Source organism: Pipra filicauda, unplaced genomic scaffold (assembly GCF_003945595.2).
Source record: "Pipra filicauda isolate LSUMZ 115617 unplaced genomic scaffold, ASM394559v2 scaffold385_size793830_pilon, whole genome shotgun sequence".
Taxonomy (NCBI): domain Eukaryota; kingdom Metazoa; phylum Chordata; class Aves; order Passeriformes; family Pipridae; genus Pipra; species Pipra filicauda.
In genome coordinates, this window is record NW_024104515.1 from 59068 (window position 1) to 81685 (window position 22618).

The window sequence follows — 22618 nt, forward strand, 5'->3', positions numbered from 1 at the left end:
ATTATAGAACAGGCTCCTCTAGGTGGGTTTGGAGCACCGCCAAGTCCTTAGAGTTTTAAGCGTTTGTGCTCGTAGTTCTCAGGCGGATGCTTAAGTGGCAAAAGCATCAGGATTTAGGGCCAGGCATAGTGGGGTATCTAATCCCAGTTTGTGTCCTGGCTTTCGTGGAGTTTTGTTGGTCATAGAGCTAAGGTCATTTTATGGAAGTATTAGATGCATCTTATGCTTATAACAGCTTGGTTGCATTTCAGCCTTAGTTTAAGTGATAATGAAAAACCACTCTTTACGCCGTATAAAGTTAATTTGGGTTTCTTGTGTGACCGCGGTGGCTGGCACAAGATTTACCAACCCTGATAAGTTGCTTTAACTAAGTCAAGTTTACACTTATTGCTTAATATTAATTACTGCTGAGTACCCGTGGGGGTGTGGCTAGGCAAGGCGTTTTGGGCTACAATCTGGATGGTGTGCCTGATGCCTGCTCCTGCTGTCTTTTTAAGGTATTGAGGGCATTTTCACTGGAATGCGGATACTTGCATGTATATATTTGGCAAGAACTAACTGTAAGGTTAGGACTAAGTCTTTTTTGTCCTTGGGTATGTGTAATAGCCGTCTTAACATCTTCAGTGTTATGCTTTATTGTAAGCTACAAGAACCTAAGTTATTTTGGGTTTAGTGGTTGTTATTGGGGTTTACGTTTTAGTTGTGGAACTGGTAAATGTAGGTTTGAGATTGGCTTGGTTAGTGGATTTTTGGTCGTGGGAGGTGATTTAATGGATAACAAAAATATGTTGATTGGGGAGTTGGAGGTGTGAGGAGGAGTTTGATTGGTTGTATGGAGCAGATGAGTTTGTTAAGGTTGTATGTTCTTGTAGTTGAAATTACAACGGTGGTTTTTCAGGCCAAAGGTCTTGGATAGAGGCCAAGCAGGAATTGTTATGACGTATTTTATACTTTTTTTAAGTGTTAGTTTTGTTTTGGGGGGGTTAGCAGTTGCTTCTAATCCTTCTCCTTATTATGCAGTAGTGGGACTAGTGTTGGCGTCTATTGTGGGGTGTGGATGGTTGATGAGTTTAGGGGTGTCTTTCGTGTCGTTAGTATTGTTCTTGGTATATTTGGGCGGAATGTTAGTGGTTTTTGTATATTCAGTTTCATTAGCAGCAGATCCGTTTCCTGAGACTTGGGGGGATTGGCGGGTTGTGGGGTATGGTGTTGGGTTAGTTTTAGCGTTGGGGGGAGGGGCATTTATTATAGGGTTATCCGAGTTACGGTGATTAGGGTTGGGTACGGTGGATAGTGGAGGTGTTTCGTTTGTTCGGTTAGATTTTGAGGGTGCGGCTATGTTTTATTCTTGGGGGGTGGGACAATTTTTAGTTGCAGGTTGGGGTCTGTTGTTAACGTTGTTTGTTGTGCTAGAGCTTGTGCGAGGGTTGTCCCGGGGGGCAATTCGGGCAGTTTAGGGGGGAGGAGGTTCAGGAAATAGTTTAATGAAAATACCAGCTTTGGGAGTTGGTGATAAAGGTTTAATTCCTTTTTTTCTGAGAGGGGAGGGAAGATTTGGGGTTAATCATTGGAGGAGTATGTAGGTGAGGTGTTGGTTGGGGTAATGAGGTTGAAAGAGGGAGGGTAGGTGATTAGGATAATTAGTTAAGTAGATAGATGAGTGGGAGGAAAATAGTGGGGTGAGTTTGTGTTTGTGTATAATGAACGAATGAACAAACGAATGATGAAAGGAAAATAGTGGGGTGAGTTTGTGTATAATGAACGAATGAACAAACGAATGATGAAAGGAAAATAGTGGGGTGAGTTTGTGTATAATGAACGAATGAACAAACGAATGATGAAAGGAAAATAGTGGGGTGAGTTTGTGTATAATGAACGAATGAACAAACGAATGATGAAAGGAAAATAGTGGGGTGAGTTTGTGTATAATGAACGAATGAACAAACGAATGATGAAAGGAAAATAGTGGGGTGAGTTTGTGTATAATGAACGAATGAACAAACGAATGATGAAAGGAAAATAGTGGGGTGAGTTTGTGTATAATGAACGAATGAACAAACGAATGATGAAAGGAAAATAGTGGGGTGAGTTTGTGTATAATGAACGAATGAACAAACGAATGATGAAAGGAAAATAGTGGGGTGAGTTTGTGTATAATGAACGAATGAACAAACGAATGATGAAAGGAAAATAGTGGGGTGAGTTTGTGTATAATGAACGAATGAACAAACGAATGATGAAAGGAAAATAGTGGGGTGAGTTTAGTTGGATAAAAAATTTTAACGAATTGATGATGCAAACTTAGTTAATTGGTAAATTAGGGGAATGGAATGTTTGTAAAATTTAAAATTTTTGTAAAAAATTTTTAAAACAAAAATTAATGATGAAAAGCGGAAAGGTCCCTAGATCATTGCAAAAATGACAAAATTTTTGTGATTTTTTTGCAAAATTGACAAGAAAAAATGAGAAAAATCATGTCTTGCGTGCATTAATTAAACTGCAACTTGATGAGAGACGTAATTGAAGAGCCAAGCCAATAGCGCCTGACGGTGAATCAGTGCAACAGCATGAGACCGAGTAGCATCCTGCATACCATATCATTAATTTACACGCGAAAGTGAGAAAACCGCTCGCCGACCATAAGGCGCACACGTCCACCATATATGGTAGCCCACTGGCGGAGCACTCTGAAGGGCTTATTGAGATCTACCCCAAAAAAAAAAACCAAAAGTTTAGAAAAGAGAAAATGCCGCGATCACGAGGTCCGAGTTGGCCAAGCATCCCCAACCATTAGTAACGGAGCGCAAGTTTAGGAAAATTAAGCAAGTTATGGCCCTGACCGAGGAACCAGAGGCGACAAAGAGCAAGTTATGAGAGCGGGTTTTTAGGGGCAGAAGAAAGAATACACCTGAAGCTGGACATGATAAACATTACTAACGCCGGGTTGCTGGTTTCTCGTGAGGGGTACGATTAATAAATAACCCAGCACTTCTTGGTCAGCGCGTAGAGCAAGGTTAAGTGGTGAGGGGTCCTGAACGGTGGATTCTAGGTCCTGTGACGTTCCTCGTATTGTAAAGGAATTTATGCGAAAATTAACGAGTTTAGGTTTTAGTTCGTTTAGCGGAATTATTCCTAGAACATGACATGGTATGGGGTTAAGTAGAAATGTGCCTAGGTATGTTTATGTCTTGGTTTGGGTTGTATGGGAGAAAGCATGAAAATTTGGTTGGTTTTGCAATAATGGTGTACCCGATTTTCCTACATGGATGTTATGTCTAATGTGGTGGAGAATGTAATGCAAAGTAGTACATACCATAGGGTATGGGGGGGAGGGGGGGGCCCCTCCCCTTGATGGTCGTATTGATTAGAAAGTTGGGGTGCTTGAATATTTTTAGAAAACTCTAAGAAGGGGGTGACCTTCAATCTTTGGTTTACAAGACCAATGTTTTTTATAAACTATTAGAGTAGTTAGAGGTTAAGTATCTTATTTTCTAGGAGACTGGTAATGGGGAATAGAATAAGAATAATTGTGAAGTAAGTAGCTGAGGCAAGTTGTCCAATGATGATAAATGGATGTTCAACCGGTTGACTACCAATTCATGTGAGGATTAGGAGGTTTGTCACTAAGATTCAAAATAGGAGTTGAGAAAGAGGTCGGAAGGTTATTGTTCGTTGTTTTGACATGTGGAGAAATGGGGTTAAAAATAGAATTAGGACGGAGGCAGCGAGGGCTAGGACTCCTCCTAGTTTGTTGGGGATTGATCGTAGAATAGCATATGCAAATAGGAAATATCATTCGGGTTTAATATGAGGAGGTGTAACTAATGGATTTGCAGGAGTAAAATTTTCTGGGTCTCCTAAAAGGTTAGGGGAGAATATAGCAAGTGTTATTAGTGGGATGAGAAGGAATAAAAGGCCTAGAATATCTTTTACTGAGAAGTAGGGGTGGAATGGGATTTTATCACAATCTGAATGGATGCCTAGGGGGTTGTTTGAGCCTGTTTCGTGTAAAAAAGTTAGATGAATGAAGGTGAGGCCTGCAATTAAGAATGGGAGGAGGAAGTGAAGAGCAAAGAATCGGGTGAGTGTAGGATTGTCAACTGAAAATCCACCTCAAGCCCATTCTACAAGTGTTTGGCCAATGTAAGGGATAGCTGAGAATAGGTTAGTAATTACTGTGGCACCTCAGAATGATATTTGGCCTCATGGAAGGACATACCCTACAAAGGCAGTTGCTATTAAAGTAAGCAGAAGAATAATTCCTGTGTTTCAGGTTTCTTTATATAAGTAGGAACCATAGTAGAATCCTCGTCCAATGTGGAGGTAAATGCATATGAAGAAGAAGGAAGCACCGTTTGCGTGAAGGTTACGGATGAGTCAGCCGAATTGAACGTTTCGGCATGTATGGGCAACGGATGTAAATGCTAGGGTGATGTCTGCGGTGTAGTGTATTGCTAATAAGAGGCCGGTGATGATTTGGATTATTAGGCAAATACCTAGAAGAGATCCAAAGTTTCATCAGGCGGAAATGTTTGATGGTGTTGGGAGGTCAATTAGGGAGTTATTGATTATTTTTAGAAGAGGATGATGTTTTCGTAAATTAGGGGCCATTAATTCTTAGTTCTGTGTAAATAGAATTATAATTAAGATAGATAGGGCGAAGGATCCTAAATAGGTTTTGATTAGTCCAGAGTGGAAAATAGTTAGGATTTTGGATGTTTTGAGTTGAAGGGTTGCCAGTCCCTCTGGGCCTATTTTCTTATATCAGGATAAGTCAATTAAGTGGGATGCAATGTTTTGGCCGTTGCTTAGTAGCTTAGAGGAGCTAAGGCGATGTATGATTGGGTTAAAATACCCTAGGGTGTTTGAGAAGTTTATAGTCATATTTTGCTTAGGGGTGGTGAAGGTATGTGTGAGTTTTGATAGTTCTAGGGCTAGGATAATACCTAATATTGTGACAATAATGGCTGCGGTTTTTGAGGTCAGTGGTATGGTCATGGGAGGGGTTTTTACAGGGGAGATGTAAGAGGTGATTAATAATCCAGCTGTGATACTTCCAAGAGCAAGACGGGTGATTGGGTTTGTAACTGCTGGATTGTTTTCATTGATGGGGGTAATGGGAAGGACCCGGGTGTAATCAGTTTGTACTAGTAGGGTTATACGTAGGCTATATGTTGCGGTAAAGGATGTAGCTACGAGGGTTAGAAGGAGTGCCCAAGTGTTTAGGTATGAAGTGTTGAGGTTTTCAATAATAAGGTCTTTTGAGTAGAACCCTGCTAGGAATGGTGTTCCTATGAGAGCTAGATTTCCGATTGTAAGGCATGAGGTAGTTGTGGGAAGTAATTTCTGAAGTCCTCCTATTTTTCGAATATCCTGTTCACCATTAAGACTATGGATGATAGACCCGGAGCAGAGGAAGAGTATGGCTTTGAAGAAGGCATGGGTGGAGATGTGTAAGAAGGCCAGTTGAGGTAGGTTTAGGCCAATAGTAACTATTATTAGACCTAATTGGCTGGATGTAGAGAAAGCAATAATTTTTTTGATGTCGTTTTGGGTAAGAGCGCATGTAGCGGCAAATAATGTGGATAAGGCACCCATACAAAGGCACATAGTTAAGGCGATTTGATTGCTACATAATATGTGGTGAGTGCGAATAAGAAGGAAGATTCCGGCGACTACTATTGTGCTGGAATGAAGTAGGGCAGATACAGGAGTTGGTCCTTCTATAGCGGCTGGGAGCCACGGGTGGAGGCCAAATTGGGCAGATTTTCCTGTAGCTGCTAGAATAAGCCCTATGAGAGGGAGAAGGGGTGTTTGATTTAAGGAGAATGATTGCTGAATCTCTCAGGTATTAGTAGAAGATGCTAGTCATGCTATGGAGAGAATTAATCCAATGTCTCCAATACGGTTATAAAGTACGGCTTGAAGTGCAGCGGTATTGGCTTCTGCTCGGCCATGTCATCATCCAATTAGGAGGAAGGATATAATTCCAACTCCTTCTCAGCCGATAAATAGAAGAAATAGGTTGTTAGCGATGATTAGGATGAGTATAGCGATAAGAAAGATTAGGAGGTAAAGAGAGAATTTTGTGGTGTAAGGTTCTGAAGCTATGTATCATGTTGCAAATTGTAGAATAGCTCATGTTACGAATAGTGCAATGGGGAAAAATATTAAGGAGTATTGATCTATTTTAAGGTTAAGGGGAATTTTAAAGTTTGTAATGAATTTTCATTCTCAATAGAAAGTAGTGTTTTCCATGTTAGAATAGATGGAAAGGATTATAGGAATTAAACTGATTATAAAGGAAGTTTTAACAGTATGTATAATAGTAGATGGGGAGTTCTGGTAGTTTTTAGATAGAAGGGGGAGTAGAATAGGGGTAAAAAGAATGGTTAAGGTTAGGAATATGGATGTATTAAGAATTAATGGGAGGTCCATTACTTTTACTTGGATTTGCACCAAGATAAATGGCTCCTAAGACCAGTGGATTGCTATTATCCTTTAAAAGTAAGGGGGCTGAGGTCTTAAGCTCAGATGCAAGAGTTAGCAGTTCTTGTTGGTTAAACCTCCCCTCGGCAGGCAAGAAGAGTTTAACTTCTATTTTTAGGATCACAGTCTAATGTTTGGTTTAAAACTATGCTTGCATGTGGGGATTCCTGAGATTAGCTCTGGTTTTAAAATAAGGAGGAGGGAGGGTAGGATGTGAAGTGTTATAAGAAGATGTTCTCGTGTATTCGAGTTTTGGGTGGTAGTAATGTAAGTTGGAGTTGGTCCTCGTTGGGTTATAAGGAGTATGTAGAGGGTATAGGCTGCAGTCAATAAGGTTGCGGCTCCGGTCAGGATAATGGTAAAGGTAGATCAGTTGAAGAGAGCAATTATGATAGTTAATTCAGCTATTAGATTGGTGGTTGGAGGAAGGGCCATATTAGTTAGGTTGGCTAGAAGCCATCAGATTCCTGTGAGAGGTAAGAGGGGTTGTAGGCCTCGTGTTAGGAGGAGAGTGCGGCTATGTATGCGTTCATAATTTGTATTAGCTAGGCAAAATAGTATGGAAGAGGTAAGTCCATGTGAAATTATCAGGATTATGGCTCCTGAAAAGGATCAGTGGGTTTGGATTATTGTTGCAGCAATGACTAAGCCTATGTGGCTTACTGAGGAGTAGGCAATTAGTGATTTAAGATCGATTTGGCGCAGGCAGATAGAACTTGTTATTAATGCTCCTCATAGGGCTAAGGTTAAGAAGGGGTAGTGAAGGTAGTCTAGAAGGGAATTTGTGATTATTGAAACACGTATAATACCATAACCTCCAAGTTTGAGGAGGAGTGCAGCTAGAAGTATAGATCCTGCGATTGGTGCTTCTACATGGGCTTTTGGGAGTCATAGGTGAAGTCCATAAAGAGGAGCTTTTACTATGAAAGCGAGTAGTAGGGCTAGGCTTGATATGAGGCCTGTTCAAGAATCTGTAAGAGAGGGGTGTGAAAGTTTTATTAGGGTAATATGTATGGTTCCTGTTTGAGTGTGAAGATATAAGATGGCAACTAGTAGGGGAAGAGAACTAATTAGTGTATAAAATAAGAGGTAAATTCCAGCACTTAAACGTTCTGGTTGGCTGCCTCATCGTGTAATTAGAATTAGGGTGGGGATTAGGGTGGCTTCAAACGCGATATAGAATAATATCAATTCTAGAGCTGAAAAGGCTAGGATGATAAATGGCTGAGTAAGGATTATGGTTGTGATAAAGATATACTTTCGTGTAGGAGGTTCTTGTTGGAGGTGGTTTTGGCTAGCTAAAATTATAAGAGGAAGAAGTCAGCAGGATAGGACTAGTAGGGGGGATGAGATTTGGTCGGTGCCGAGTCATGGGGATAAGTTCTTGGTAGGGTAGTAGGTTAAAGGAAGTCATTGTAAGCTGGCTGCTGCGATTAGGAAGCTATGAAAAGTAACATTAAATCATAAAAATTTTGAGGGTGATAAGAGGGTTATGGGGAGTAATATAATTGTGGGGAGAATGACTTTTAGCATTGCAGGAGGTTTAGATTGTGTAAATGATCTGAGCCATGAGTTCGGGTGGAGGCTACTAGGATTGCTAGGCCGGCGCCTGCTTCACAGGCTGAGAATGCTAGTATGAGAACAGGCATTAAGGAAGGGGAGGTTGTTTGGGTTTGGATAGGCCACATGGATAGTGCAATGTATATAGATAATAGTATGCTTTCTAAGCATAGTAAGGCGGAAATTAAGTGTATTCGATGAAAAGCTAACCCTAGACTACTTAGGGTGAAGGCAGAGTAGAAGCTTAAGTGTAGGAAGGTCATTAAGAAAGTCACGGAGTAGGACTGTGGTCTGTTGAGCCGAAATCAACTGTCTTTATTAGACTAACTTTCTGTAGTTACTCTGCTCATTCTAAGCCCCCTTGAATTCATTCATAGATTAATCCAAGCGTGAGGAGTAAGATGATAGCGAAGGTCGAGGTCAGAGTGGTAAGGGGAGAGAGGAGTTGAGTGGCCCATGGTAGAGGTAGTAGGAGGGCAATTTCCAGGTCGAACAAGAGAAATAGGATTGCAACAAGGAAGAATCGGATTGAAAAGGGGAGGCGGGCGGAGCCTAGCGGGTCAAAGCCACATTCGTATGGGGATAGTTTTTCTGAATCTGGGTTTATTTGAGCCAGTCAAAGGTTCAATGAGGTTAGAATAATACATAGTGATAGAGAGATTATAAATATAAAGAGGATTATGTTAATTGCCTTTCTCTGGCTTTTATCCAGATTTTAGAGATTGGAAGTCAATTGTAATAAATATACTAGAAGGGCAAGATCCTCATCAGTAGATTGTTATGTAGAGGAATAGTCAGATAATATCAACAAAATGTCAGTATCAAGCCGCTGCTTCAAAGCCAAAGTGGTGGTTGGGTGTAAAGTGGTATTTGATGAGACGGAGGAGGCAGATTAGGAGGAAGGATGATCCGATGATTACATGGAGGCCGTGGAATCCTGTAGCCACGAAGAAGGTAGATCCATAAACTCCATCGGCAATTGAGAATGGGGCTTCATAATATTCTATTGCTTGAAGTGCAGTAAAGTAAAATCCCAGTAAGACCGTTATAAGTAGGGCCTGAGTAGCTTGGTTTCGATTACCCTCTGTAATGCTGTGGTGGGCTCATGTGACGGTAACTCCTGAGGCCAGGAGAATGGCAGTATTAAGTAGGGGAACTTCTATTGGATTGAGGGGTTTGATTCCCATAGGGGGTCATTGCCCTCCAAGTTCTGGGGTAGGGACTAGGCTGGAGTGGAAGAATGCTCAGAAAAATCCTAGGAAGAAGAAGGCTTCAGATGTAATGAATAAAATTATTCCGTAGCGTAAGCCCTTTTGGACTGTAAGGGTGTGGTGGCCTTGGAATGTGCTTTCTCGTACGATATCACGTCATCATTGGATTATTACTAGAATTATGGAAAGTAGGCCTAGAAGTAAGAGTAATATGGAATTGTGATGAAATCATATGGCCAATCCGGAGGTAGTAAGGAGAGCAGCTGCTGCTCCGGAAATGGGTCAAGGGCTTGGGTCTACTATGTGGAAGGAGTGGGCTTGGTGTGTCATTAGGGGTTAAATGTTTTCTTGTAAGTAAAGGCTTAATAGGAGAACAAAGACATAGGCTTGGATTATTGCTACGGCTACTTCTAGAATTGTTAAGAGGAGAAGAATAACTATAGTTAGGAAGGATACGGTGGGTATAATGGGGAGGAGGACGGCAGTAGCTGTTGAAATGAGTTGAATGAGTAGATGTCCTGCTGTGAGGTTAGCTGTGAGGCGGACTCCCAAGGCTACGGGGCGAATGAGGAGGCTTGTTGTTTCAATTATAATGAGGGCAGGGATTAGGGGCGTAGGGGTACCTTCTGGTAGGAGGTGACCTAGAGAAGCTGAAGGTTGGTTTCGTAGGCCCGTTAGTAGGGTGGCGAATCATAAAGGAAAGGCGAGGGCTAGGTTTATTGATAATTGAGTAGTAGGTGTGAATGTATAGGGTAGGAGGCCTAATAGGTTAATTATTAGCAGTATAGTTATGAGTGATGATAAAATTAGAGCCCATTTGTGGCCTTTCTTGTTTAATGGGGATATTAGTTGTTTTGTGATTAGGTGGAAGAATCAGAGTTGAAGAGTTGAAAGACGGTTTGTGACTCATCGACTGCTAGGAGATGGAAGTAGGAGAGTAGGGAATAACAGTGAGATGAGGATAAGGGGGATTCCGAGGAGTGTTGGGCTTATGAATTGATCAAAGAAGCTTAGGTTCATGGTCAGTTTCAGGGGTGGGTTTTTATAGTGGGTAGTGTTTTGTTAGAGGGCGGGTTAGTTGGAGTAAATTGTAAGAGTTTAGGTTGAAGGATGAGGGAGAAGGTGAATCATGAAGCAAGCATAATGAAGAGTCAGGGTGCTGGGTTTAATTGGGGCATGTCGTTAAGGAGGGTGAGTAGTCCTCTTTCTCTAGCTTAAAAGGCTAGTGCTGGTTCATAGCTTCTTAACGATTAGGATGTTAGAAGTGAAGATCAGTTTTCGAAGTCTGCTAGAGGGGCTGATTCTACTACGATGGGTATGAAGCTGTGGTTAGCTCCACAGATTTCTGAGCATTGACCATAGAAGATTCCAGGACGGGTTGTGATAAAAGAAGTTTGATTCAGTCGTCCTGGAATTGCATCGGTTTTTACACCAAGGCTAGGAACAGCTCAGGAGTGGAGGACATCGTCAGCTGTGACAATGATTCGAATTGGGGATTCTATTGGAATAACGATGCGGTTGTCAACTTCTAGGAGACGGAAATGGCCAAGGGGTAAGTCTACAGTTGGTAATATGTAAGAGTCAAAAGATAGGTCTTTAAAATCTGTATACTCGTAGGATCAATATCATTGATGGCCGATAGCTTTAAGAGTAAGGTCAGGCTCGTCGATTTCATCTATTATGTAGAGGATTTGAAGGGATGGGAGGGCTAGCATGATTAGGACGATGGCGGGTAAAATTGTTCAGACAAGTTCTACTTCTTGTGCATCGACAGTATTAGAGGATAGTTTTTCTATGAGTATAAGAGCTAGGAGGTATAGGACTAGGCTACAAATGGCTAGTGCGACTATTAGGGCGTGGTCGTGAAATTCAATAAGTTCTTCTATAATAGGGGATGAGGCGTCTTGAAAACCAAGTTGAGAGTGATTGGCCATAGTTTGGGAGATGGGATGTACTGGGTTTTCACCTGTGATTTAGTCTTGACAAGACTATGTAATGGTTTTACTAACAACCCATAAGAAAGAAGCATGAGTGGTTTGATGCGGTTGGCTTGAAACCAGCTTGTGAGGGTTCGACTCCTTCCTTTCTTGTACTTGAACAAAAGCTGGTTCTTCGAAGGTATGGTAGGGGGGAGGGCAGCCGTGAATTCATTCAATGTTTGTGGAAGTAAGTTCTGGCTGTACTACTTTACGTTTGGATGCAAGGGCTTCTCAGATAATAAATATTAGTATAATCACGGCAACTATGGAGATGAGAGAGCCGATGGAGGATAAGGTATTTCATAGGGTGTAAGCATCTGGGTAATCTGAGTATCGTCGTGGTATGCCAGCAAGGCCTAGGAAATGTTGTGGAAAGAATGTTAGGTTAACTCCAAAGAATATTACTCCAAAGTGGGCTTTGGCTCATGTAGTGTGAAGGGTATAGCCTGTGAAGAGAGGGAATCAATGTGTAAAGCCAGCTAAAATGGCAAATACTGCTCCTATGGATAGGACATAGTGGAAGTGTGCAACTACATAATATGTGTCATGTAAAGCAATGTCTAGAGAGGAGTTGGCGAGAACGATGCCTGTTAGTCCACCAATGGTGAAAAGGAAGATAAAGCCTAGGGCTCATAGTATAGGTGGGTTTCATTTAATTGTTCCGCCGTGCAGAGTAGCGAGTCAGCTGAAGACTTTAATGCCAGTAGGAATTGCAATAATTATGGTGGCGGATGTAAAGTAGGCTCGGGTGTCTACGTCTATTCCAACTGTGAATATGTGATGAGCTCATACAATGAAGCCTAGGAAGCCAATGGATAGTATGGCTCAGACTATGCCTATGTAGCCAAAAGGTTCTTTTTTTCCAGCGTAGTAGGCTACGACATGGGAGATAATTCCGAATCCTGGTAAGATAAGAATGTAGACTTCTGGATGGCCGAAAAACCAGAATAAGTGTTGGTATAAAATTGGGTCTCCGCCTCCTGCAGGGTCGAAGAATGTGGTGTTTAGGTTACGGTCTGTTAGGAGTATTGTAATGCCAGCGGCGAGGACTGGTAGAGAGAGGAGAAGTAATACTGCAGTAATTAAGACGGATCAAACGAATAAGGGGGTTTGGTATTGTGAAAGGGCAGGTGGTTTTATATTAATTGCCGTAGTGATAAAGTTGATTGCTCCGAGAATAGAAGAGACACCTGCTAGGTGAAGAGAGAAGATGGCGAGGTCTACTGATGCGCCTGCGTGGGCTAGATTTCCAGCTAGGGGTGGGTATACTGTTCATCCTGTTCCAGCCCCGGCTTCTACTGTAGAGGATGCTAGGAGTAGGAGAAAGGATGGGGGAAGAAGTCAGAAGCTTATATTATTTATTCGAGGGAATGCTATATCGGGGGCACCAATTATTAATGGAACTAGTCAATTGCCAAACCCTCCGATTATAATGGGTATTACTATGAAGAAAATTATAACAAAGGCATGTGCGGTGACGATTACATTATAGATTTGGTCGTCACCTAAAAGGGTTCCCGGTTGTCCTAATTCTGCTCGAATAAGAAGGCTTAGGGCTGTGCCGATTATACCAGCTCATGCACCAAAAATAAGGTAGAGTGTGCCGATATCTTTGTGATTGGTGGAGAATAATCAACGGTTGATGAAAGTCATAGGTAAGATGGCTGAGTGTTGAAGCGTTAGGCTGTAGTCCTTTTTACAGAGGTTTGATTCCTCTTCTTATCGATTCTGTAGTGAAGTTCATGTTGAGTTGCAAGCTCATTGATGTGCATTAGATATGCGCCGGAATCTGGTAGGCAGAAGCCTGTTGGTTAGGGCATTTAGCTGTTAACTAAAGTTTTATGGGATCAAGGCCCATCTGTCTAGGAAGAGGTTCTAGCTTAGTTAAAGCATCTGAGTTGCATTCAGGAGATACAGGTTAATATCCTGTGGATCTTAGCAGGAACTAAGGGGGATTAACCCTTATCTAAGGCTTTGAAGGCCTTTGGTTTGAATAACCTAAGTTCCTAGGGGATTGTGAATATTATGGGGGATAGTGGTAGGAGTAAAATTGATAGAGTAGTGAAGGTTGTGGTTAGGGGGTTGGTTGGTTTGTTAGTTTGCCATTGTTTTATATAGTTAGTGGAGTTTGGGGGTAGTGTGATGGTTGCACAGTAGGCTAGGCGTAGGTAGAAGAAAAGTCCGAGTAAGGAGAGTAAGGCAATAGTTGTGGCTGTTATAGTCAATTCTTGTTTAGTCAGTTCTTGAATAATTAATCATTTAGGTAGGAATCCTGTCAGAGGAGGGAGACCTGCGAGGGAGAGGAGGGTGAGTATAAAAATTGTAGATAATGAGGGGATCTTAGTTCATGTGGTTATCACGGTGGATAATTTAAAGGTGTTGGTTGTGTTAAGAATGAAGAAGATAGCGGAAGTTGTGATAGTGTAGAGATAGAAGGTAATTAAGGTCAGATTGGGGTTATAGTTGAGAATAATAGTTATTCATCCAAGATGAGCGATGGATGAGAAAGCCAAGACTTTACGAGTTTGTGTCTGATTAAGTCCTATTCAACCTCCTAGGGCTGCTGAAGCGATAGCTATTAGGGATAGGAGGGTAGAGTCAAGTGATGGGGAGGTAAGATAAAATAAGGTAATTGGTGGAAATTTTATGATTGTGGCCAGTAGGAGGCATGTTGTTATGGAAGAACCTTGAAGGACTTCTGGAAATCAGAAGTGGAATGGGACTAAGCCTAGTTTGATAGAAATTGCAATTGTTAATAATATGCATGATATGGGATGGGTTAGTTGGGTGATATCCCATTGGCCAGAAAATCATGCGTTGGTCATGCTGGAAAATAAGAGCAGTGTGGATGCGGTTGCTTGGGTTAGAAAATACTTAGTAGAGGCTTCAATGGCTCGTGGGTGGTGGTTTTTAGAGATTAAGGGGAGAATAGCTAGAGTATTAATTTCTAAACCGACTCATGCTGTTATTCAATGGTTGCTTGAAATTGTAATAGAGGTCCCCAGGAGTAAGCTTATTGTGGAGATTAATTTGGCTTGAGGATTCATTAGTAGGGGAAGGGGTTGAACCATCATTTTCGGGGTATGGGCCCGATAGCTTAATTAGCTGACCTTACTAGAGAATAATATAGAGGGAGTATGGAGGATTTTGATTCCTTTAGTGTAGGTTCGATTCCTACTTTTCTAAGTCTAGGAAATGAGAGGATTGGTGTACCTCTATGTTCACTTTATCATAGTGACCCTTGTAGGTTCAGGCACATTTCCTTGAGGTGCCTTAGGTAGGGGGGTAAGCCTGCATACGAGATGGGGAGGCTGGTGTGCCATAGGCATAAGGCTAGTGTTAGGGGTAAGAAGTTTTTTCAGAGTAAATGTATGAGTTGATCATAGCGGAATCGAGGGTAGGAGGCTCGGATTCATAAGAAGCCTGCGGAAAGGAGAAGGGTTTTTGTGGCTAGAGTCAAAGGGAAGAGCTCTTGAGGGAGGTTAAGTGAGTTAGGATTTAGGAATAAAATGGTTGTGAGTGCATTTATTAGTATAATATTGGCATACTCAGCGAGAAAGAATAAGGCGAATGGGCCTGCGGCATATTCTACATTAAATCCCGAAACTAGTTCAGATTCCCCCTCTGTGAGGTCAAATGGGGCACGATTTGTTTCAGCAAGTGAGGAGATGTACCATATTATTGCTAAAGGTCAGGAGGAGAAAATGAGGTAAAGGGGTTCTTGAGTTGTAGCAAGGGTGTTAAGGGTGTAGTTACCGCTTAGAATAATTACAGATAGGAGAATAATAGCCAGGGTGACTTCGTAGGAAATGGTTTGTGCGACTGCTCGGAGGGCGCCAATTAGGGCATATTTTGAGTTGGAAGCTCATCCTGATCATAGGATTGAGTAAACTGCTAGGCTGGATAGGGCTAGGAGGAAAAGTATTCCCAGGTTTAGGTCAGAGAGGGGAAAGGGTAGAGGGAGGGGTACTCAGATTGTAATTGCTAGGAGAAGGGCTAGGATAGGAGTAGCTATAAATAAATAGGGGGATGAAGTCGATGGACGGATTGGTTCTTTGATAAATAGTTTTACCCCATCTGCTATGGGCTGTAGGAGACCAAATGGCCCTACAATGTTGGGTCCTTTTCGAGCTTGTATATAACTTAAGACTTTACGTTCAACTAGGGTAAGAAATGCTACGGCGATGAGGATGGATAGAGCATAGGATAATGATATGATGAGGTAAGTCAGAGCAGAGTGAACTACCATATGTTTAATGTGGAGCTAGGGAGAGGATTTGAACCTCTGGGTAAAGGGCTTAAGCCTTCTGCATTTACCAAGCTCTGCCACGCTAGCGGTCCTTTTCTAGGAAGAGGTATATGGTAGAGCTCTGAGTAATTCAGTTGGGTTCATTACTGGGTGCGAAGGCGTGCTTGTGGCATAGGCCTTACTTCTTCGGTCCTTTCGTACTAGAAGGAGTTATAGCATAGATAGAAACCGACCTGGATTGCTCCGGTCTGAACTCAGATCACGTAGGACTATTAATCGTTGAACAAACGAACCCTTGGTAGCGGTTGCACCACTAGGATGTCCTGATCCAACATCGAGGTCGTAAACCTCCTTGTCGATGTGGGCTCTTGAAGGAGATTGCGCTGTTATCCCTGGGGTAGCTAGGTTCATTAATCAATTGTATTGGGTCTGGTTACTATTAGTACGTTGATGAGTAGTTCTTGGTCAAGATGGGTTGTCTGGTTTTTGGAGGTTGAGTTTATCTCCAAGGTCGCCCCAACCAAAAAATGCATACCAATAAAATCCTAGGGGAGTGAGTCCTGTGGAGGGTTATTGTTTATGGAGGGTGGTAGCAGATTTTAAAGTTCCACAGGGTCTTCTTGTCTTATGAAGTTATTCCTGCTTTTGCACGGGAAGATCAATTTCACTGATTATCTGTAGGAGACAGCTAAGACCTCGTTAAGCCATTCATACAGGTCCCAATTTATGGGACAATTGATTGCGCTACCTTTGCACGGTTAGGATACCGCGGCCGTTGAACGTATTGTCACTGGGCAGGTTTCACCTTTAATACTTGGTTTAGCTAAAGGCTATGTTTTTGGTAAACAGTCGGGCCTTGGATTTGCCTAGTTCCTTTTACAGATTTTAATCATCTTTGAGAGGCGCTCCGTAGGTGGGTTAACAGAATCTTGGATATAGGGCCTTGTTAGGGTTAGAAGATATCCTGTGGTTTGTTAATAATGAGATAATGTAAGCTTGCGCCATAGAGGGAGTCCCTAGTTACTTATTTTAGCATTAATTCTCTTATTTATTATAAGTTGGCCTATTGGGGATGAGGGAGTCATAAGAAGGTTTGGATTTTTAGGTGTTGAGCTTTGACGCACTCTTTAATGATGGCTGCTTGAAGGCCCACAATGAAGATACAATTTAATTTATCCGCTGGGGGAGAGTGTATTCTTTTTTAAAGGAGCTGTACCTCCTTTAAATAACCCTTAATTCGTCTCATGAAGGCTGAGTGTGGTCCTAGGGGGTGAATTAAGAGAGAACTAAGATTCGTTTCATAGGCAACCAGCTATCACCCAGCTCGGTTGGCTTTTCACCCCTACTAACGAGTCATCCCACTCTTTTGCAACAGAGACGGGTTTGCTCAGTGAATAGCTGCTCGTAAGTAGCTCGCTTGGGTTTCGGGGGGGCAAGCTTAAATTGACGTTTTGCTTGGGAAATTCTTGCTAAATCATGATGCAAAAGGTACAAGGATTAGTCTTTGCTGTTTAATGCTTGGCTTGTCATTGCTATTTCATTTTTCCCTTACGGTACATAATCTCTATCGCGTCTTGAGTTGACCTTTCTATCGCCTATACTAGGTTGAATGAGAGAATGCTTTGATTTAGTGGGCGGCATGATTTAGTTAATACAATTTGGTAAAAGAGCTAGAGCTAGGCTTCAAGGCGATCTGGTACAAACAGATATCTTTCAGGTGTAAGCTGAATGCTTTAATTATAGCTACGTCTTGATAGACTAAGTGCACCTTCCGGTACACTTACCTTGTTACGACTTGCCTCATCTCTAGCTTTAGAAGTCATTATGAATAAAATTAGGCATAGCTTGTGAGGAGGGTGACGGGCGGTATGTACGTGCTTCAGAGCCAGTTTAAAGGAGGCATCATTATCCTGCTTTACTGCTAAATCCGCCTTTTAGGAGTGATTTCACACTTCTTGTCGTAAGGTTTTCTATGTTAGAAAATGTAGCCCATTTCTACCATCTCATAGGCTATACCTCGACCTGTCTTACTAGCGGGGGGGTTGCTATTGTGCTCACTGCTGTACCCTCAGTTTAGGGGTGGGCTGACGACGGCGGTATATAGGCTGATTTGGCTAGGGATGGTTGGATGTATCGTGGGTTATCGATTATAGAACAGGCTCCTCTAGGTGGGTTTGGAGCACCGCCAAGTCCTTAGAGTTTTAAGCGTTTGTGCTCGTAGTTCTCAGGCGGATGCTTAAGTGGCAAAAGCATCAGGATTTAGGGCCAGGCATAGTGGGGTATCTAATCCCAGTTTGTGTCCTGGCTTTCGTGGAGTTTTGTTGGTCATAGAGCTAAGGTCATTTTATGGAAGTATTAGATGCATCTTATGCTTATAACAGCTTGGTTGCATTTCAGCCTTAGTTTAAGTGATAATGAAAAACCACTCTTTACGCCGTATAAAGTTAATTTGGGTTTCTTGTGTGACCGCGGTGGCTGGCACAAGATTTACCAACCCTGATAAGTTGCTTTAACTAAGTCAAGTTTACACTTATTGCTTAATATTAATTACTGCTGAGTACCCGTGGGGGTGTGGCTAGGCAAGGCGTTTTGGGCTACAATCTGGATGGTGTGCCTGATGCCTGCTCCTGCTGTCTTTTTAAGGTATTGAGGGCATTTTCACTGGAATGCGGATACTTGCATGTATATATTTGGCAAGAACTAACTGTAAGGTTAGGACTAAGTCTTTTTTGTCCTTGGGTATGTGTAATAGCCGTCTTAACATCTTCAGTGTTATGCTTTATTGTAAGCTACAAGAACCTAAGTTATTTTGGGTTTAGTGGTTGTTATTGGGGTTTACGTTTTAGTTGTGGAACTGGTAAATGTAGGTTTGAGATTGGCTTGGTTAGTGGATTTTTGGTCGTGGGAGGTGATTTAATGGATAACAAAAATATGTTGATTGGGGAGTTGGAGGTGTGAGGAGGAGTTTGATTGGTTGTATGGAGCAGATGAGTTTGTTAAGGTTGTATGTTCTTGTAGTTGAAATTACAACGGTGGTTTTTCAGGCCAAAGGTCTTGGATAGAGGCCAAGCAGGAATTGTTATGACGTATTTTATACTTTTTTTAAGTGTTAGTTTTGTTTTGGGGGGGTTAGCAGTTGCTTCTAATCCTTCTCCTTATTATGCAGTAGTGGGACTAGTGTTGGCGTCTATTGTGGGGTGTGGATGGTTGATGAGTTTAGGGGTGTCTTTCGTGTCGTTAGTATTGTTCTTGGTATATTTGGGCGGAATGTTAGTGGTTTTTGTATATTCAGTTTCATTAGCAGCAGATCCGTTTCCTGAGACTTGGGGGGATTGGCGGGTTGTGGGGTATGGTGTTGGGTTAGTTTTAGCGTTGGGGGGAGGGGCATTTATTATAGGGTTATCCGAGTTACGGTGATTAGGGTTGGGTACGGTGGATAGTGGAGGTGTTTCGTTTGTTCGGTTAGATTTTGAGGGTGCGGCTATGTTTTATTCTTGGGGGGTGGGACAATTTTTAGTTGCAGGTTGGGGTCTGTTGTTAACGTTGTTTGTTGTGCTAGAGCTTGTGCGAGGGTTGTCCCGGGGGGCAATTCGGGCAGTTTAGGGGGGAGGAGGTTCAGGAAATAGTTTAATGAAAATACCAGCTTTGGGAGTTGGTGATAAAGGTTTAATTCCTTTTTTTCTGAGAGGGGAGGGAAGATTTGGGGTTAATCATTGGAGGAGTATGTAGGTGAGGTGTTGGTTGGGGTAATGAGGTTGAAAGAGGGAGGGTAGGTGATTAGGATAATTAGTTAAGTAGATAGATGAGTGGGAGGAAAATAGTGGGGTGAGTTTGTGTATAATGAACGAATGAACAAACGAATGATGAAAGGAAAATAGTGGGGTGAGTTTGTGTATAATGAACGAATGAACAAACGAATGATGAAAGGAAAATAGTGGGGTGAGTTTGTGTATAATGAACGAATGAACAAACGAATGATGAAAGGAAAATAGTGGGGTGAGTTTGTGTATAATGAACGAATGAACAAACGAATGATGAAAGGAAAATAGTGGGGTGAGTTTGTGTATAATGAACGAATGAACAAACGAATGATGAAAGGAAAATAGTGGGGTGAGTTTGTGTATAATGAACGAATGAACAAACGAACAATGAACAAACGTATAATGAACGAATGAACAAACGAATGATGAAAGGAAAATAGTGGGGTGAGTTTGTGTATAATGAACGAATGAACAAACGAATGATGAAAGGAAAATAGTGGGGTGAGTTTGTGTATAATGAACGAATGAACAAACGAATGATGAAAGGAAAATAGTGGGGTGAGTTGAACAAACGAATGATGAAAGGAAAATAGTGGGGTGAGTTTAGTTGGATAAAAAATTTTAACGAATTGATGATGCAAACTTAGTTAATTGGTAAATTAGGGGAATGGAATGTTTGTAAAATTTAAAATTTTTGTAAAAAATTTTTAAAACAAAAATTAATGATGAAAAGCGGAAAGGTCCCTAGATCATTGCAAAAATGACAAAATTTTTGTGATTTTTTTGCAAAATTGACAAGAAAAAATGAGAAAAATCATGTCTTGCGTGCATTAATTAAACTGCAACTTGATGAGAGACGTAATTGAAGAGCCAAGCCAATAGCGCCTGACGGTGAATCAGTGCAACAGCATGAGACCGAGTAGCATCCTGCATACCATATCATTAATTTACACGCGAAAGTGAGAAAACCGCTCGCCGACCATAAGGCGCACACGTCCACCATATATGGTAGCCCACTGGCGGAGCACTCTGAAGGGCTTATTGAGATCTACCCCAAAAAAAAAAACCAAAAGTTTAGAAAAGAGAAAATGCCGCGATCACGAGGTCCGAGTTGGCCAAGCATCCCCAACCATTAGTAACGGAGCGCAAGTTTAGGAAAATTAAGCAAGTTATGGCCCTGACCGAGGAACCAGAGGCGACAAAGAGCAAGTTATGAGAGCGGGTTTTTAGGGGCAGAAGAAAGAATACACCTGAAGCTGGACATGATAAACATTACTAACGCCGGGTTGCTGGTTTCTCGTGAGGGGTACGATTAATAAATAACCCAGCACTTCTTGGTCAGCGCGTAGAGCAAGGTTAAGTGGTGAGGGGTCCTGAACGGTGGATTCTAGGTCCTGTGACGTTCCTCGTATTGTAAAGGAATTTATGCGAAAATTAACGAGTTTAGGTTTTAGTTCGTTTAGCGGAATTATTCCTAGAACATGACATGGTATGGGGTTAAGTAGAAATGTGCCTAGGTATGTTTATGTCTTGGTTTGGGTTGTATGGGAGAAAGCATGAAAATTTGGTTGGTTTTGCAATAATGGTGTACCCGATTTTCCTACATGGATGTTATGTCTAATGTGGTGGAGAATGTAATGCAAAGTAGTACATACCATAGGGTATGGGGGGGAGGGGGGGGCCCCTCCCCTTGATGGTCGTATTGATTAGAAAGTTGGGGTGCTTGAATATTTTTAGAAAACTCTAAGAAGGGGGTGACCTTCAATCTTTGGTTTACAAGACCAATGTTTTTTATAAACTATTAGAGTAGTTAGAGGTTAAGTATCTTATTTTCTAGGAGACTGGTAATGGGGAATAGAATAAGAATAATTGTGAAGTAAGTAGCTGAGGCAAGTTGTCCAATGATGATAAATGGATGTTCAACCGGTTGACTACCAATTCATGTGAGGATTAGGAGGTTTGTCACTAAGATTCAAAATAGGAGTTGAGAAAGAGGTCGGAAGGTTATTGTTCGTTGTTTTGACATGTGGAGAAATGGGGTTAAAAATAGAATTAGGACGGAGGCAGCGAGGGCTAGGACTCCTCCTAGTTTGTTGGGGATTGATCGTAGAATAGCATATGCAAATAGGAAATATCATTCGGGTTTAATATGAGGAGGTGTAACTAATGGATTTGCAGGAGTAAAATTTTCTGGGTCTCCTAAAAGGTTAGGGGAGAATATAGCAAGTGTTATTAGTGGGATGAGAAGGAATAAAAGGCCTAGAATATCTTTTACTGAGAAGTAGGGGTGGAATGGGATTTTATCACAATCTGAATGGATGCCTAGGGGGTTGTTTGAGCCTGTTTCGTGTAAAAAAGTTAGATGAATGAAGGTGAGGCCTGCAATTAAGAATGGGAGGAGGAAGTGAAGAGCAAAGAATCGGGTGAGTGTAGGATTGTCAACTGAAAATCCACCTCAAGCCCATTCTACAAGTGTTTGGCCAATGTAAGGGATAGCTGAGAATAGGTTAGTAATTACTGTGGCACCTCAGAATGATATTTGGCCTCATGGAAGGACATACCCTACAAAGGCAGTTGCTATTAAAGTAAGCAGAAGAATAATTCCTGTGTTTCAGGTTTCTTTATATAAGTAGGAACCATAGTAGAATCCTCGTCCAATGTGGAGGTAAATGCATATGAAGAAGAAGGAAGCACCGTTTGCGTGAAGGTTACGGATGAGTCAGCCGAATTGAACGTTTCGGCATGTATGGGCAACGGATGTAAATGCTAGGGTGATGTCTGCGGTGTAGTGTATTGCTAATAAGAGGCCGGTGATGATTTGGATTATTAGGCAAATACCTAGAAGAGATCCAAAGTTTCATCAGGCGGAAATGTTTGATGGTGTTGGGAGGTCAATTAGGGAGTTATTGATTATTTTTAGAAGAGGATGATGTTTTCGTAAATTAGGGGCCATTAATTCTTAGTTCTGTGTAAATAGAATTATAATTAAGATAGATAGGGCGAAGGATCCTAAATAGGTTTTGATTAGTCCAGAGTGGAAAATAGTTAGGATTTTGGATGTTTTGAGTTGAAGGGTTGCCAGTCCCTCTGGGCCTATTTTCTTATATCAGGATAAGTCAATTAAGTGGGATGCAATGTTTTGGCCGTTGCTTAGTAGCTTAGAGGAGCTAAGGCGATGTATGATTGGGTTAAAATACCCTAGGGTGTTTGAGAAGTTTATAGTCATATTTTGCTTAGGGGTGGTGAAGGTATGTGTGAGTTTTGATAGTTCTAGGGCTAGGATAATACCTAATATTGTGACAATAATGGCTGCGGTTTTTGAGGTCAGTGGTATGGTCATGGGAGGGGTTTTTACAGGGGAGATGTAAG

At 41.7% G+C, this 22618-nt stretch overlaps 3 pseudogenes; all 3 read right to left on the reverse strand.

Annotated features, from left to right (window-relative positions):
- Positions 1 to 3465: 3465 nt before the first annotated feature.
- Positions 3466 to 4515, reverse strand: LOC120323954 (annotated as a pseudogene).
- An 8711-nt stretch (positions 4516 to 13226) lies between these two features.
- On the reverse strand, positions 13227 to 15536 carry LOC113995916 (annotated as a pseudogene).
- Positions 15537 to 21056: 5520 nt separating this feature from the next.
- Positions 21057 to 22106, reverse strand: LOC120323955 (annotated as a pseudogene).
- Positions 22107 to 22618: the final 512 nt, after the last annotated feature.